Genomic DNA, 16,318 nt, shown 5'->3' with positions numbered 1-16,318 from the left:
GCTCTGCAGGATCGACCAAGAGCCGAAGAGGTCCTGTGGACCGCAGGTATCTACAATGACGCCCCTCGAGCCGGGCTCGGAACGTCCTGCAGGATCGACCAAGAGCTGAAGAGGCCCCGTCGACCGCAGGTATCTACAATGACGTCCCTCGAGCCGGGCTCGGGGCGTCTTGCAGGATCGACCAAAAGTCGAAGAGGTCCGGTCGACCCCAGGTATTCACAATGACGCCCCAGCCCGAGCTCGGGGCTCCCTACCGAGCTAACTTCAGAGCTGAGGAGGCTATGCCGACTTCAGATTTTGCCGAGCCGACCTTATTGAATGTATGTCGCGGCCCCCCAAATCGGTCCGACCTCAGTGCTCATCAAGCTGACTTCACCAAGTAAAGGCTGTGACCTCCAAGCGAGCCCGATCTTGCCTACGGCCGCATACACATGCGCGCCCTTACGCTTACATGCGTGGCCGTACATTACAGTCTCACCGCGTCATGCTTTGCTTGTTGGCCACTCTACAACATGACGACCAGGGGCCATACCTTGCTGCCAAGGGCCATACCTTGTTAACGCCAGCAACGCCATACCGTGCTCAGGAACAGCTCGAAACCTGTGCCCCAAGCAAGCCGTGGTCACACGCCACCTGGGCACCTCCGTGGGGACTATAAATAGCCCCATCAGGTAATGCCTAAGGACTTTTGGCCGGACCACCTAAAATTCACTCTAACTTAATCATTGGAGGGCTCTCACCGAAATTCCACCGGTGAGACTTTGTGCAGGTCTGCCGGCGCACAGGAAGCAGTGTCCCCACTCCATCCCGACCGGTGGCTCCTCCGACTCCTCCGGCGTGGTCACCCTCGGGCCGAATTTGAACCACAACATTTGACGCTAAAGGAAGGGCCTAAGTCGTGATCATGAGACTGAGGAGCCACGGAGCTTTAAACACATCGAGGAGCTGGGCACCAACTTTCGGCAACTCGTTGCAAAGTCCACCTCTTGTAGCACCTGCACCGGCGACCAAACTCCTCAGGTCCAATCAGAGCAGTTTAATCTGCTCATCCAACAAGTCCAAACGCTTGTTGCGGCCATTCAAGGCCTGCAGCAGACGGTAGCCTAGTCTACACTTCCTCTTCGCGGGCGCAAGCCCTCAGGACAACACTCGCAACATTACTCCCCTGCCACGCGGCACATGATGGTTCACTGAAAGGGAATACGACCGACCAAGGAGTAGATCTCCCCGGCTTGAGAGAAATTTTCCTCGGCCTAAGAGCTCGGCTCGTCCAAGGTCTCTCCATAAGTTTGGAAAATACACTTCCCTTATCTTTACCCGAGCCGAGATCCTCATGGAAATCGAGGGTCAAGCTTACCTCTGACCATCACCGAGATGCAACCGTCCGAGTTGCGGAAGCGCTCGGCCAAATATTGCCACTTCCACAAAGATCACGGCTTCCAGCCGGGCCGGGCCGGGCCACATCCCTACCCAAGCTAGGCCCGGAATTATTTTTCGGGCTTCGGGCCGAGCCTAGGCCCGAACAGTTTTACAGAAACTCGGCCCGAGCCCGATTGGGCCAACCCGATTGGGCCTGGCCCGATCACGAGCCCGACCCGAGCACTTCAATTCCTCTATGTTCTCTGACTGCAACTGCCTTAACCTTGGGTGCAGAATAAAGCTTGCTAACAAATTTATCATGTTCGCACACAGGAAAATCACACACCCGTTTGATTCAACGCACCAATTTTTATTGGCTACCATTTCCAAGCTTTCACAGCTTGAATGTTGCTAAAAAAAATAGTGCTCTCTAACATGCACATTAAGTTCAAGCAAGCCATTAGATGAATTCACGAGTCAGGGTTAACCACAATAGCAGGCTAGATGCCTAAAAAAAAGTCAATATCAACAAAAAAAAATCAATGCAAACACGCTAGAAATATTAACCTGTGATGCTTGACCTGTAATTTGCAGCTAGAGGAGAGAGGCCTACACAGCCTGATCGTGATAACAGTTTTCAGGAATAAAAGTGCAGATAATAATGATTGGAACACTAAACAGCAATTAGTGATGTCTAGAAAAATATATCATGTACAAGATGGCAAACATAAATTTTAAAGGCGATAAGTTGGCAGCATCTCTTACAATCAGATAGAGAAAAATTGAAAAGTTCATCTACATTGCCCACTCCAGGGTGTCGTCATCTACATTCAACGTTATAGAACTCGAGCAATTTGCAACTGTTAACACACAAATCAATCATAAATGTTTAAATTATAAGTACAATAAGCAAATAAAAAATATTAGATAAATTTAAAAGATTTATATACCTTCATCATATTGTTCACGAAGCCAATTTTGGGTACAAACTAAGTCTTCTACGGTAGATGGGCTCAAAGAGCTTCGATACTGATCCACAACTCTACCATCAGTGCTGAATGCCGACTCAGATGAAACAGTGGAGACTGGAATAGCTAGAACATCTCGAGCCATTCTTGATAGTATAGGATAGACTGCTGCATTGCTCTTCCACTAAGCTGAGATGTCAAACTCCTTATTCTCCAAATCAGGAAGCACATCATCATCCAAATAACTATCTAGCTCGGATCTCTTTGGGCGTTTTGAAGAACTCTGACTTCTAAATTGAGCAAAATCCATACCAAATTTCTTTTTGGAAGAAACAGAACTTATATCACCTTGTCCACCAAAATTAGATGTTCGCTCACTTGAACTCATAGAAGGCTGCACCCTTGTTGCATCTACATACTCATTATACAATTTAAAAAGACAAGCACGAATATCATCAATCTTTTTCTTGCACTCCAACTCAAATGCCTTTTGATAACAAAACTCTACAAATATCAACTTTGATCTGGAATCCAAAATAGAAGCAATTACCAACAAATTATTGCACCGAGACCAATATTTGTTAAACTTCTTTAGCATCTCATTTGTTAATTGCTTCACTGTTTCATCAGTATCGATACTTTCATCCATCAATAAAGCTCTATTTTCCCAAACTTCTTTTAGGTATAAATTGGATGTGGGATACTTACAACCAGAAAATACTTTAGTGGCATCAAGAAAGGCTTCTAACAATTTAAGAATTATAGAATTCTTTTTCCATTCATCATTGGTGGGGCATACACATGAATGCTCAGTTGCATATCTAATAAGAGCATCTTTATAACCAAATGCATCATGCAACATTTCATAAGTAGAATTCCACCTTGTAAGAACATCCAAAGTGAGTCCTTTTCTAGCAGGAAGTCTCATATGTTGTACAATTTCATTAAATGCTTGCATTCGAGATGGGGATGCAGAGACATATCTAACAATTTCTCTTATACATTCAATAGCTTCATGAATGATTTTCATTCCATCCTGAACCATGGTATTTAACATATGTGTACAACATCTAATATGACTATACTCCCTACCAAACAACGTTGCATAACAAAAGTGATCTCAGAGCCTTCTCATTACAGTATCATTTGTGCTGCAATTATCCAAAGTAATACAACATATTTTACAATCCAATTTCCATTCAACAAGACATTTTCTTATAGCATCTTCAATTGCAAAGCTGGTGTGAGGGTATGAGAGTTTCTTGAAATTAATAATCTTTTTATGTAAAATAAAATCAGAATTAATATAATGTGCTGTGAAAGAAATGTAACCAATTTTTTGATTTGATGTCCAAATATCAGTAGTGAAACTAACCTGAGAACTTAGGTTCTTGAATACATCATGCAATTTTTTCCTCTCTTCTTGATATAAAGCCATACAATCATGTTTTACGGTCTTACGACCTATAATTTTGAATAATGGCTGAAGAGATCTCATAAAATCTAGAAAAACAGTGTGCTCAACAATACGAAGTGGAAGCTCAGCACATATAATAAATTTTGCAAGAATTTTTCTACTCTCTTCTTGATTGAATTTGAAAAACTTTATCGGATTTTTTGAACTTGGTAGTAAGAGCAACTGATTAGTCGGATTCTTTCTATACTTCTTGCAAACATTTTCAAGATGGCGTTTTAGATGACTCGTTCCTCCTTTAGTGCTCCCACTTAAAATTTTTTTACAATATTTGCACTTAGCTATTGACCCTTCAGAATTTTTTTCCTCGATAAAGTGATTCCATACCCAAGATTTTTTTCTAGAAGAATTGTCACAATCATTTTCAGCAGTAACTTCATTTCTATCATCCTCATCCCTTAAATCTTCAATAATCTCATTTTCACCCATTTTAGAATGAGACATTAGTAAAAATAACCTGCCCAAATAACAAAATAAATATCACAAATTTAACCTATAACAAAATAAATAATATGTGTTTATGTGCCTGCTCATGTGAGAGAGGAAAGAGGAAAAGCTCTCTTCATGAAAAAGGGACCCATTTGGTGGATAAGTTCAAATATCTTTATGAAAAGGGCTTGTATAGTTTAATTATGTTGCACACAATTTTCTATTACTTTGCCTACACATAGATGACTATTACAGAACATCAATCCACACAAAAATTTACCGAAGAACTTCTTTTGACCATTGCAAGAAGCCAAGCTGCACGATAGACAAAATATTACCCATTTAACAAACTGGTGGAAGAGAATCATACTAGTTCATAAAGGATTACCTTTGTTACTGTCATAACAGAGTTCACTACTGATGATTCTCTAACACCATAGCAAAGAATCATTGTTAAGATAATGAGAAGAATTGCTAGACTAACACAAGTACACAACACCACCATCCGACTCCAGAACCAAAATTCCAGACAGAGATCAGAGAGATCAGAGTTCAGAACCAAATGCATTTCAGGGATCGAAGCCCTCAGATTGCGATGGGGGTGAAAGCCCTCAAATCGCGATGGGGGTGAGGACGGTCGAGTACGGTCGACGAGCTTGGACGGTCGACGAGCCCTCGGATCTAGGGTTTCACCACTTCGCGGAGCTTGGACGGTCGACGACGACGATTGGCGATCGACGACGAGCCGACAAGGAGAAGCGGAGAAATCCTAGCTCCACGCCTCCACCGCTCGTCCGCTCTGCGCCTCTGCAAATCTCAACCAAAAGGAAGAAGTTCATTCGTAATCGTACCTCAAAACTTAGCTTCGCCGACGATAGGGTGGTCGGGACTCCTCTTCACCACTTCGCCGAGCTTGGACGGTCGAGGACGACGACTGGCGAGTGGCGACCGACGACTAGCCGACAAGCGGAGAAACCCTAGCTCCACGCCTCGTCGCCTCCATCGCTCTGCCTCTGCGCCTCTGCAAATCCCTCGGGCAACTGGGTTTAGCCGTGATTCGGGCCATTCGGCAATCGGCAGACAGCCAGACACATTCGGGCTGGGACGGGCCCGGGCCGGGCCAATGAAATACCGAGCCCAACCCGAAATAGAAATGGGCTTAATCATTCAGCTCGAGCTTGGCCCGAAATGCATTGGGCCTAGCCCATAGCTCGGCCCGCGGGCGGCCCGAGCCCACTTCCAGCCCTAGCAGACAGCCAGACACATTCGGGCTGGGCCGGGCCCGGGCCGGGCCAATGAAATATCCGAGCCCGGCCCGAAATAGAAATGGGCTTAATCATTCAGCCCGAGCCCAGCCCGAAATGCATTGGGCCTAGCCCATAGCCCGCCCCGCGGGCGGCCCGACCCGAAGCCCACTTCCAGCCCTAGCTATGATACGGAGGACTGCTACCAGCTCCGAGATGAGATCGAAGCATTTATCCGTCGAGGTATATTAGGTCAGTTTGTCCGTGCCCATGCCGACTTGTGAGAGCTTGAGGAACAGAGCCCAGAGCTGCGCGAGGGGCAGAACAACAATCGCCCCATCGCGGGCACCATCAACAACATAGCCATGTATCCCACGTGCTGGCAACTTCTTGACCTCGGGGGGCAGTGGCGAAGGCCTCATCCCCACTAGCTTGGGTCTAGCGGCCTAGGGCCCACAGGCTGTCACCCCTAGATGAGATTTTAGCTCCTTTAGGTTAGAACTCTGATCTTAAAAGTATATTATCAATGAAAATTGTCCTTTAGGCCTTAAAGAATGTGTCTCTGAAATGCCTTAATGGATTCGACACGACTTGGTTGTTTCCACGGCACGAGCTCATAACTACGACATAACGACACCAAATATTATCGACAAACGCACCCCGACCCGAGCTCGAGGCGCCAAATATCATGACGACGCACACCGACCTGAGTTCGGGGCGCCCTGCGTTGTGTCGATCGCGAGCCAGGGAGCTTCTGCGATCACAGGAGTATTTCGAGGACATTCGACGCTATCTCGACGACATTCAACGACATACAATGATCTTAATTAAGAGTCGAAGAGGCCCATCAACATAGGCATTCTGATCTGAGTGGGGGCGTCTTACAAAATCAACTAAGAGCCGAAGAGGCCCATCAACACAGGCGCCCTGATTTGAGTGGGGGCATCCTGCACAATCAACTAAGAGCCGAAGAGGTCAAGTTCGAGGTGCCTATCTACGACGACATGCCCCGGCCGAGTTTAGGGTGCTCATCTACGACGATGCGCCCCGATCGAGTTCGGGGCGCCCATCTACGCGACGCGCCTCGGCCGAGTTCTGGGCGCCCATCTACGACGACGCGCCTCGACCCGAGCTCGGGGCACCAATTATTCTCCAACAATATGCCCCGAGCTCGGGTCGGGGCACCAAGTATTCTTCGACAATGCGCCCCGACCCGAGCTCGGGGCACCAAGTATTCTTCGACAATGCGCCCCGACCCGAGCTCAGGGCACCAAGTATTTTTCGACAATGCCCTCCGACCTGAGTTCGGGGTGCCATGCGTTGTGTTGATCGCGAGCCGAAGAGCTCCCGCGATCGTAGGCACTAAGAGCCGAAGAGGCCCCATTGATCGCATGGAAGGACATCCCAAGCCCAAACTCGGGCGCCCTGCTGTAACGGCCGCAAGTCAACAAGACTCCTTCGACTTCAAGAAAAATATTCGAGGGCGACCCGACCATAGATCGAGCGCCCCGGTTAAAGCCTATGGAAATCTACAAGGCAAAAAAGCTTATGATGACCCCCCTGTCTAAAAGGTCCTCTGGCACACTGTGGTACAGAAGTGAAAAGACCCTGATCTCGATTTTTATAGGAGGGTCCAAAGCAAACCTGATGCTCGACTTGGGTGCCCAAAGTGCCCCAGTGGGTAAGCTTGGGAGCAGCTAGCTCTTTACCAACTTTCCAAGGTTATGACTAAGTCGGAGGTAAGGGTCGGGCATAGTAACTTGGCCAAAGTTATCTAACAGCGTAAAAACTAAGTCGGCGCCCCTGTTATGAAGTTCGGATTCTGTTAGTCGAGCACAGTGATTCGACACAAGGCGCAAAGCAAGGCAAGCCCAAGTATTTGGCTAAATTTCAAAAACACGGAATGCTAAAGATGTATGTTCTATTGATGATTAAAGGCTGAAGGCCGAATACAAAAGAGGCCGGATTGAATACACAAAAAAGAAGAAAAATGGGTACAAAGGACAAAGCTTAGGTTCTTGGGCAGCCTCGGGCTCGACTTCAGTAGCGGCCTCGGTCCCAGCGGCAACTTCAGGATCGGCTCCAGTCCCGACCTCGGAAGTAGCTCTTGCGACGTCTTCATCCGCAGCATCGGTGATGAGCTCGCATGCCTCGGTTGGCTCACTCACCTCCGCCAAAATTGCTTCCTCGGCGACCCCACAGATTTGGACGAAGGCCGCTGAGGTCAACTCCCTGATCCCAATAGTTTTTAAAGCCTTGGATCAGAGCGTCAATTGCCCCCTCCGCCAGCTCGTTCACATATTCCTCGGACTGGCAAAGTTCTGGACGGCCTCCCGGACTTGCTCCTCCATGCGCCTTTCAAGCCGCTCGGCTTTTAGCCTTATAACCTCGGCTTCGTGCCTCTGGCCGCCCAGTGCAGCTTCAAGCTCAGAAATACGGCCCTTAGCAGCCGAATAAGCTCGGGCATGCTCGACCTCCATGTCACGGATTTGGACGAGCCCGGCTTTGATCAGAACTTCGGCTGCCCTTGCCTTCTTCTCGGCCTCCTGCTGCCGCTGCTCGGCAGTCGCCGCCCTTTCCTTGGCCACATGCTGCCGCTGTTCGGCAGTCGTCGCCCGCTCTTCGGCCTTCTGGCTGCTATTGCTCGGCGGCCGTTGCTCGAGCCTCGGCCTTCCGCCTCCGGTACACAGCGTGCTCCATCCTCGGCCGGAGTACCCTCATTTAGAAGCTCCCTCAGCGGATCTTTCTGGATCATAGCATTGAAGACCAAAATGGTCATGAGAGCCGCTTTGGAGAACGGAGCATTAATGATTGACTCCTCGCGTTTCACTCAGCGACGTCTTGAGAAGGAGTATGCACGCAACACTTCAAAGAGCTCCTGTGGCCGCTCCCGCTTCAATTGACGTGGCAACCTGATCCACTCAAGCTCGGCTTGCAGGAGTCGGCCTGAAGTAACCAGCCCTCAATTATGCAAAGTATACCCAGCTCAGTGCCCACATCTTCATAAGCACTTGGTTATGACAGGACGACCAACTGTCCAGCTACTTCCCTCGCCTGAGCCAAAGAGCGACTCTACCTTGGAAGTTGGGGAGCAAATGATGGAGGGCAAAATGGATCGTCCTTCTCACAACATGGGACCACCTAATTTCAGCCAAATAGATATTAACACGGAGCAGGCCAGACCTCGGTCTCGCTGAGCATCAGTCCGACCCCGGACCTTACAAAAGGCCGAGTCGACCTCGGCCAGACCTCTCCGCTTGGGGCGCCCTGCAGGATCGACCAAGAGCCGAAGAGGCTCCGTCGACCGCAGATATCTACAATGACGCCTCTTGAGCCGGGTTCGGGGCGCTCTGCAAGATCGACCAAGAGCCAAAGAGGCCCCATCGACCGTAGGTATCCACAATGACGCCCCAGTCCGAGCTCGGGGCCCCCTACCGAGCTGACTTCAAAGCCACGGAGGCTGGGCCAACCTCAGAGTCCACCGAGCCGACCTCACCGAACGTATGCCGCGGCCCTCCAAATCGTCCTGACCTCAGTGCTCATCAAGCTAACTTCACCAAGTAAAGGCTGTGGTCTCTAAGCGAGCTTGATCTCGCCTACGGCCGCGTATACATGCACGCCCCTACGTCCGCATATGTGGCCGTACATTACAACCTCACTGCGTCATGCTTTGCTTGCTGGCCACTCTACGACATGACGACCAGGGGCCATACCCTGCTGCCAAGGGCCATACCCTGTTAATGCCTGCAGCGCCATACCGTGCGCAGGAACAGCTCGAAACTTGTGCCCAAAGCAAGCCGTGGCCACACGCTACCTGGGCACCTCCGCAGGGACTATAAATAGTCTCATCAGGTAACGCCTAAAGACTTTTAGCTGGACCACCTAAGATCCACTCTAATTTAATCGTTGGAGGGCTCTTACCGGAATTCCACCGGTGAGACTTTGTGTAGGTCCGCCGGTGTGCAGGAAGCGGCATCCCCACTCCATCCCGACCGGTAGCTCCCCCGACTCCTCCGGCATGATCACCCTCGGGCAGAAACTGAACCACAACACTCACAATAGTGGGAGCTTCGTGTAGTAGGATTTTCTTCTTGTAAATATTTAGAATATTTATTCTACTTTTTGGCTCTATTTGGAAGTGAATAAGTTAATTTATAATAAATATGGTAATTTGCTCTTTTTACTCTATGATAAATTACTTCACTCTGTACGGTAGAGTAATTCATTCATGAGTTAAGTGGAGTAAGTAGGTTTAGAAGGTAAAAGGTTGTGTACTAATATATTAGAATTTTGCCCTTCTGGAAAAAGGGTAGAATAACTAATGGATAAATCTACTTTTACTCTCTTCTATTCCATGCCCTAGGTATCTAGTGCTTATGTAACAAGTAAAAACGGCCTTTTACAACGATGAAGAAATGACCATTTGGTTGAACGCTTGGGTTGCAGCATCCTCTTTAATTTTTAGAACCAGCTGGATGCTAACATGTTACTCTACACCAAGTATACATGCTTTGTAATAAAATGCCTAATGATGTTTGGAATCCGAGTCTAGCAGGCTTTGATCTCACAGGTTATCAGCCCTGTCCAGTGGTGGCACCTCTATCTTGGGATCCACCAGAACGAGGCATCTCTATCATCGTCCTCATTTAATCTAGGCCAGAGTTTAGCCTTCTTTGCAGTGTCAGAACATATTTGTAGTTTTAATAATCGTGTGATGGTGTTATTAATACTGGTTAGCTGACTTGTAGCTTTAATCATTGTGTAATGGTGGCATTTTATCACCTTAGTCCATAATTCAATATTTATGGTATCCAACTAGTAGCAAGAAAAGGATCGCATATCCGTCTCTTTCGAGTGTGCTGTCACCTGTGACTTGGTCAAGCTTTTACAAATTTTCAGCTGGAACAAACGGTATAATTCTGCCAGCAGCCAAGTCTTTCCAAAACTGGTGGGCCACTTTATTATTGCATGATACCAGCATCTTGCTTGCGCTTGGACATGCGAGTCCAGTGATTTGGACATTGCCAGTTCCAACAGAAGAGAAAAGAGATGGAGTATATACCTGAGTTCAGAAATCCATTAAAACCATTGAAGAGATGTTACTTGCCGTGCTTAATCGGGCTCAGGATTGAAAAATTAAATTTCCCAGCTTTTAGAAAAAAAACTTCTCATAGTTAACCAATCAGCTGGATGATTAGCTTCTTGTAGAGCACCAAACAGGAGCAGGTCCTCCATGGCATTTCTTGTTTTAATGATTATGTTCACCATGTTCAAGTTGTCCGGCACAGTCTGATTATGTGACTCTAGTGGAATTTCATCAAAGCCTTCTACTCAGAGATAGTGAGGCTTTGTGCAGATCTAAGACAATAGCATTTGGCCATACAATAGAAGAGCACAAGAGAAGCTTGGTAGGAGCATGGCTTGCAGATCAAAGTGCAGTACGAAGCCGTCCTCACCAGAATCCCAAGTAAAATACGTGTGGGGCTGCTGGTTCTATTGTGTACTTGACCACTATGCATGCCAAGCTATTTGTAGCGACTTCACTTGCTGTGGGATGGGTTCTCGAATTTAGTCCCACATCGCCGGATAGCGGAAAGGTCTGTGTCTTATAATGAGGAGGCTAAAACCTTTCCTCTCGAGGCGCCCTTTGGGGCAAAATCGTGAGGGGAGGGCTGGTGGCTCCTGTCAAAAAAGGGGCAGTACCAAGGTGGTAGCCCAGTTGGAACGGAGCGTTTGCTTCCAACCAAGTGGTTCCAGGTTCGAAACGCGCGGGCGTCGATTAAATTTGGGGACCGGATGCCCCATGCCTGGACACGGGGTCTGGAAGCGCTACTGGTCGGCTGGTAGCCTGGGTGGTGCCAGGTGTGACGTACTCACACGGAGGGTCGGGTCGGGTAACTGAGCCGGCCCACGGGTGGGGAGGGTATGAGTAAAATAGGTCGGAGTGCCCAACACACGACTCGGTCTACCCGCATCGAACATTCTCCTGGCGGGGTGGGGGCCCAGTGGTCGGAGCTGCTACGCGGGGGTGGGCTTGTCCCTTCCTCCCCCCTTCCCCTATTTTTTAGCAAAAAAAAAAAAAAAAAGGGGGCAGTACCTACGCGGACCTCCGCAGGCTACGATCCACGAACCTTCCAGAGCGAACAATACCTCGGGAGGGACGCAGTCGCTTTCTCTGTCCAGACGGTGGGGGCTAGGCGAAACCCCGCAACATCACTGTTCTTTGCAGTTTGGCCAACACTAACACCTTACAGTCAGTGGTCATGTTCCAGTATATGGCATGATGTTGGCATGGTAGAGATAGTTAAATGAGCGAACTATATGTGTTCTTCTATAGGCTTCTAGATGCCCAATTCCAGATAAATTGAAAGTGCATGCATGCAATTGAAGTATATATGTTTTTGCTAAAATGGAATTACAATATGAAACCTAAAAAATAATCTAAGATAATGCCTAAAATTTTCGTTCATTTTCAATTTATTATACTTAAACTTGGATAGATTTCCGTTTGTTAAAGTGGCTATTGCCCAACAATCCACCATGCACAAGAGGTTCCATGTCGGGATAGAAAAATTCTAATATTATTTATTTGAAAATTGGGATGATTGGTGGTCCCCCATGGTTGTTTTCTTTTGAAAAAGCGTGATAAAACAACCCATGATCTCCTGGTTTCTGAGTGCTTTGTCTTTTTATTTCCCTTTCCGATTTTGATTTAGGTGCTATAAATATGACCGTAAACAAATTAGATTTGGGTCAGATCCGTGCTGTATCCCATCCAAACTTGATAAAAGAAATCGAGTTCAAATCCATCAAAATAAGCAAGCTCCAAACTAACATGCAAACTCAATTAATAATCAGTTTCGAGTATTTAAGATGTTAAATTTAGTACATGATTTTAATGGACCAATTAGCGGGGGACTAATATTTTCCAAAACCAAAAGGACTCTTTATCATGATAGTTTGGGATATATTACAATATGCATGAAAGGAGCATGATATTGAAAGTCAATTATTAGTTTTAAAAAAAAATTCGATCACTTTTAAAATAAAATTGATTTTTTTAATGTTTAGTTTGATTGAAATATATCAAAATCTAAATGTTGGTTGGGATTTTGGAACTAAAATATCAATGAGTGAGAGTTAAAGAAAGGTTGCACAAGAAATAAAAACTGTAAATCCAAATATGGAGAAAATGGATTAACACAAATCATGTAGCTAATTTTCTTTATACTTCTATTTTTACATATATTACACATGTATCCTTTGATTTTTAGTATGGGATATCAGGATTTTGAATTTGAATATGTGCTAAGAAATTAGATCCTGTATAGAATCCGAATTTGATCCAATAAAGCTATCAAAAGCTTAATTTGGAATTTTGGATCCATACTTAATTATTTTAAAATAACCAAGCCGGGTTACTGAGTTTTCGGGTATCATTTATACGTCTGAGTATGGTTCATGAAAACAAGATCAATGGTGCACAAATGGACTAAGCTATAGCAGCTTGGATCATATCATAATATATTATTCATTTTTTTGCTTTTGAAAAGTCTTAACAGTTTGTCTGTGTCAAACATGACAAAGTATATGGAGCATTTGCTTCTTTTTCTAGTTTTCCTTTTCTTTAGCAATATTTTGAATGAATGGTTTATATGTGCAACTTATAAATTTTTCATAATATTTTCATCTTTCTGCCGGCCAATTCCTTTTTGTAACAATCGAATTTGAAACGCTATATGCTCGAGTCAAAAAGAAAAAGAGAAAGAAAAAGAAAAAAGAAGCAGCCTCTAACCCTTTGGAATAGCTTCCTTGGGTCACCACTCGTTCTCATCTTTAGCAACCACGTACACAATAAGATTTAAAGGGCACGTCATTCTTCTTCTTCTTGCTCTTCTTAGTTAGTCTGTCCGTAACATTAAAAAAAAAAAAAAAGCATTTGAGGGCTTTTTGGTAGATGTCACTGCAGCTCGAGAGGGAATGACGGCAGCCACCACCGTTTCTTAAGCTCCCGAATTTGGCAAGAGGGTTATTTAACAACGGTCGTTGCGTGGGTTTTGGGAGATAACATGGAAGTTCTCATGAACATCCATACCTGCATGCATGATCTCCGTCATATTATTTCTAGCCTCCCGTCCTTCCATACCTCTCACGTTTGCAGAGAAGGGAACGAGCTGGCTGGCCATCTTACCAATTTGGCAGTCTCCCTCAATTCACTGTCTACCTGATAATCTTGTAACTTGCTCCAACTTGCAAATAATGGTGTTATCGGAACCTAGGGCATGTTTGGTTGGGAGAGTTAGGCTCTAAAATAGAAATGAAACTGAGTGACTCCTATTCTAACAGTTTAGTTGGGGAGTCTTATTTCTATTCCGATTTCAGAAAGAATGAGAATTTCTCGATCTCTCAAAATTCAATCCAGAGTCTCACCTATTATTTAAATCTATTTTGATTTCGATTCCAAACACGTTGAAGAATGTAATCATTCCGATTTCTATTTCAATCTGTATAGATTATGAACTGGATTTCGAATTTTCGATTCTGGTTGTAGGCCAAACACAATCTTATTTCTATAGCTGCAGCTAGGGGACCCCTCCGACATTAGCAAGAAATAAAAAAATAGAAGCATCACATCAAATACAGTCTTTGTGATGAAGAAGAATGGTTACAAAGGCAGATCCGTCACCCCTCCTCTGCTCCATCTTCTATCATTATTTCAAAGTCGAAGATTTGAATCTCTCTCTAGAATTTCAAGGTGATGAATTTAATAGCAGCCAGAAATATGGATGATAACATAGGCAAGGTGATTGACTCAGGGAACCTTGAATACAATCTCAGATGATGATGCCTTGATATCCATTTGGACTGAATTTATGATTAAAAATTATATAATCAAGTGCACTCTCGCATCCTTCCATATCCACTTGGATTAAATCATGTTAAGATATGTGTAATTGTTAATGTATGATTACTAGATCTCGATAAATGATAAATAAATCCAGATCTTGACTACAATGCAGTGTAAAATATTTTTTGGACCAGAGATGCGGTGGAAGACAGAAGCTGCTTTTGAAGCTAAAGGCTGCAGTTATGCTTGCCTCTTCGGCAGCAAATAATAACACTTTTCTATTTTTTTTCTTTATTTATTTTATAGATAAAATTAATCTACTACTTTTGAACTTGAAAAGCAATATTATTTCCAGTTTCGACACTTGACGAACATTGCCAAGATCCCTGCGTGTGACTTGCAAAAGAGGACACAGGTGCCTGCGAGAAATAAAAAGAGACAACTATAAACACCACAACCTTAACCACATCTACCCACCAAAATAATAAGAGGGTAACTTCAGCATTTCTCATGCGGAGACCCATGGTTTGGATTGGCCAAGATGGAAACACATGATGGAATGTGGATCCCTAGTTCCTCCCGCATAACTCATGTAACTGTTATACCATAAGTAGAGATAAAAGTGGATCAGATAATATCCGTCTGGATCTACTTTTGTATCCGAATCTATCTGGATATAGATGGAAATTTGAGTATCCGACTAATATCCTTATTCGTATCCCTATCCGTCAAACAAAAATATATATGAATATGGACAGACAGCTATCTGAATATCTAATTTTATTTGTAATCCTATTTAATTTTATATAACAATTAAAAAGTTTTTTAAAAAATAATTGACCATGATATTAACATGATTTATAATCCATTTAGTAATATCTTTGATTTTATGGCCATAAAGTTTAATTATCTGATTTATATTTGTATTTATATCCATACTCTCAATATCCGATTTGTATCCACATGCGCTTAAAATAAATATAGATATGAATCTTTACATCCGACTAATATCTATATCCATATTTGTATTCGCCAAACAAAACAAATATCAATATGGATACTAGTATCTGATCCGATTTCAGCCCTAACTACAAGCCCTCCATAAAGTCCGAACAAAGTTCCAAATAAGAATTTTTCCAAGAATCATATGCAAGGCTGCATTCGGTTTTAGGAATTAAAAAATGAACATTCTTCAGACATCTGGAATTATTCCAGAAGGTAATACTTTTTTCATTTCGCGCATAATTGACTACATTTTTGTCTATTAAAAAAATTGCAAGTAGGTAGTTCCTTATCTCTAACGCATGCAAATTTCTTTTCTTATGCTCATTTTTTGATGGTTGCTCGACCGGTAGATCACTTGTTTTATTCGAGGATGAATGCGGTCTAGAAAAAAAAACCCAAATTTACTGTCCTTTAAGAAGCTCAAACCAAAATTGGGTTCTTATGAAAAATTTCATCACTCAAATATATTTTTTTGAAAAGCTGATGCATGAACATATGATATCTGAAAAAGTATTTTTACATATTTGATTGACAATGAAAAATAACATATTCCAGAATAACTTATATTTTATCAAACATCTACTTTTTTTTTTAAAATTTATATAAAATACTTACTATACTCTTAATTAAAAAAATATTTTATTTATTTTATCTAAAAATAGAAGTATATTTTTCTTAAAAAAAACCCTATTTCTTAGCCGGTAAGAATTTAATTTTTCCATTATCTTAATAAATATTTTTTTATAAAATATAAAAATATTATTTTAATTTTTTAAAAAAATTAACCAAATATAAGATATTTTTCTTCTTTTTTTTTTGGTTGGCTACGTTGTGTTTCCGCTTTCTCGCACCACTAGGAGTACAATTTATTCGTCGATTCTTGGTCCACATTCCCTTTGTTTCCGTTATATATCCACCTACGGCTATAAGGATCGTAGCATGGTAATTATATATATACGTTAAGCCGCCTCCTCCGGGTAAAATTTTTCTT

The sequence above is a fragment of the Phoenix dactylifera genome, chromosome 2 (assembly GCF_051530095.1).
Source record: "Phoenix dactylifera cultivar Ajwa chromosome 2, Ajwa_hap1_PhDact_Kaust_v1.1, whole genome shotgun sequence".
In the NCBI taxonomy this organism is placed as follows: Eukaryota; Viridiplantae; Streptophyta; class Magnoliopsida; order Arecales; family Arecaceae; genus Phoenix; species Phoenix dactylifera.
This window is presented reverse-complemented; position numbering follows the sequence as displayed.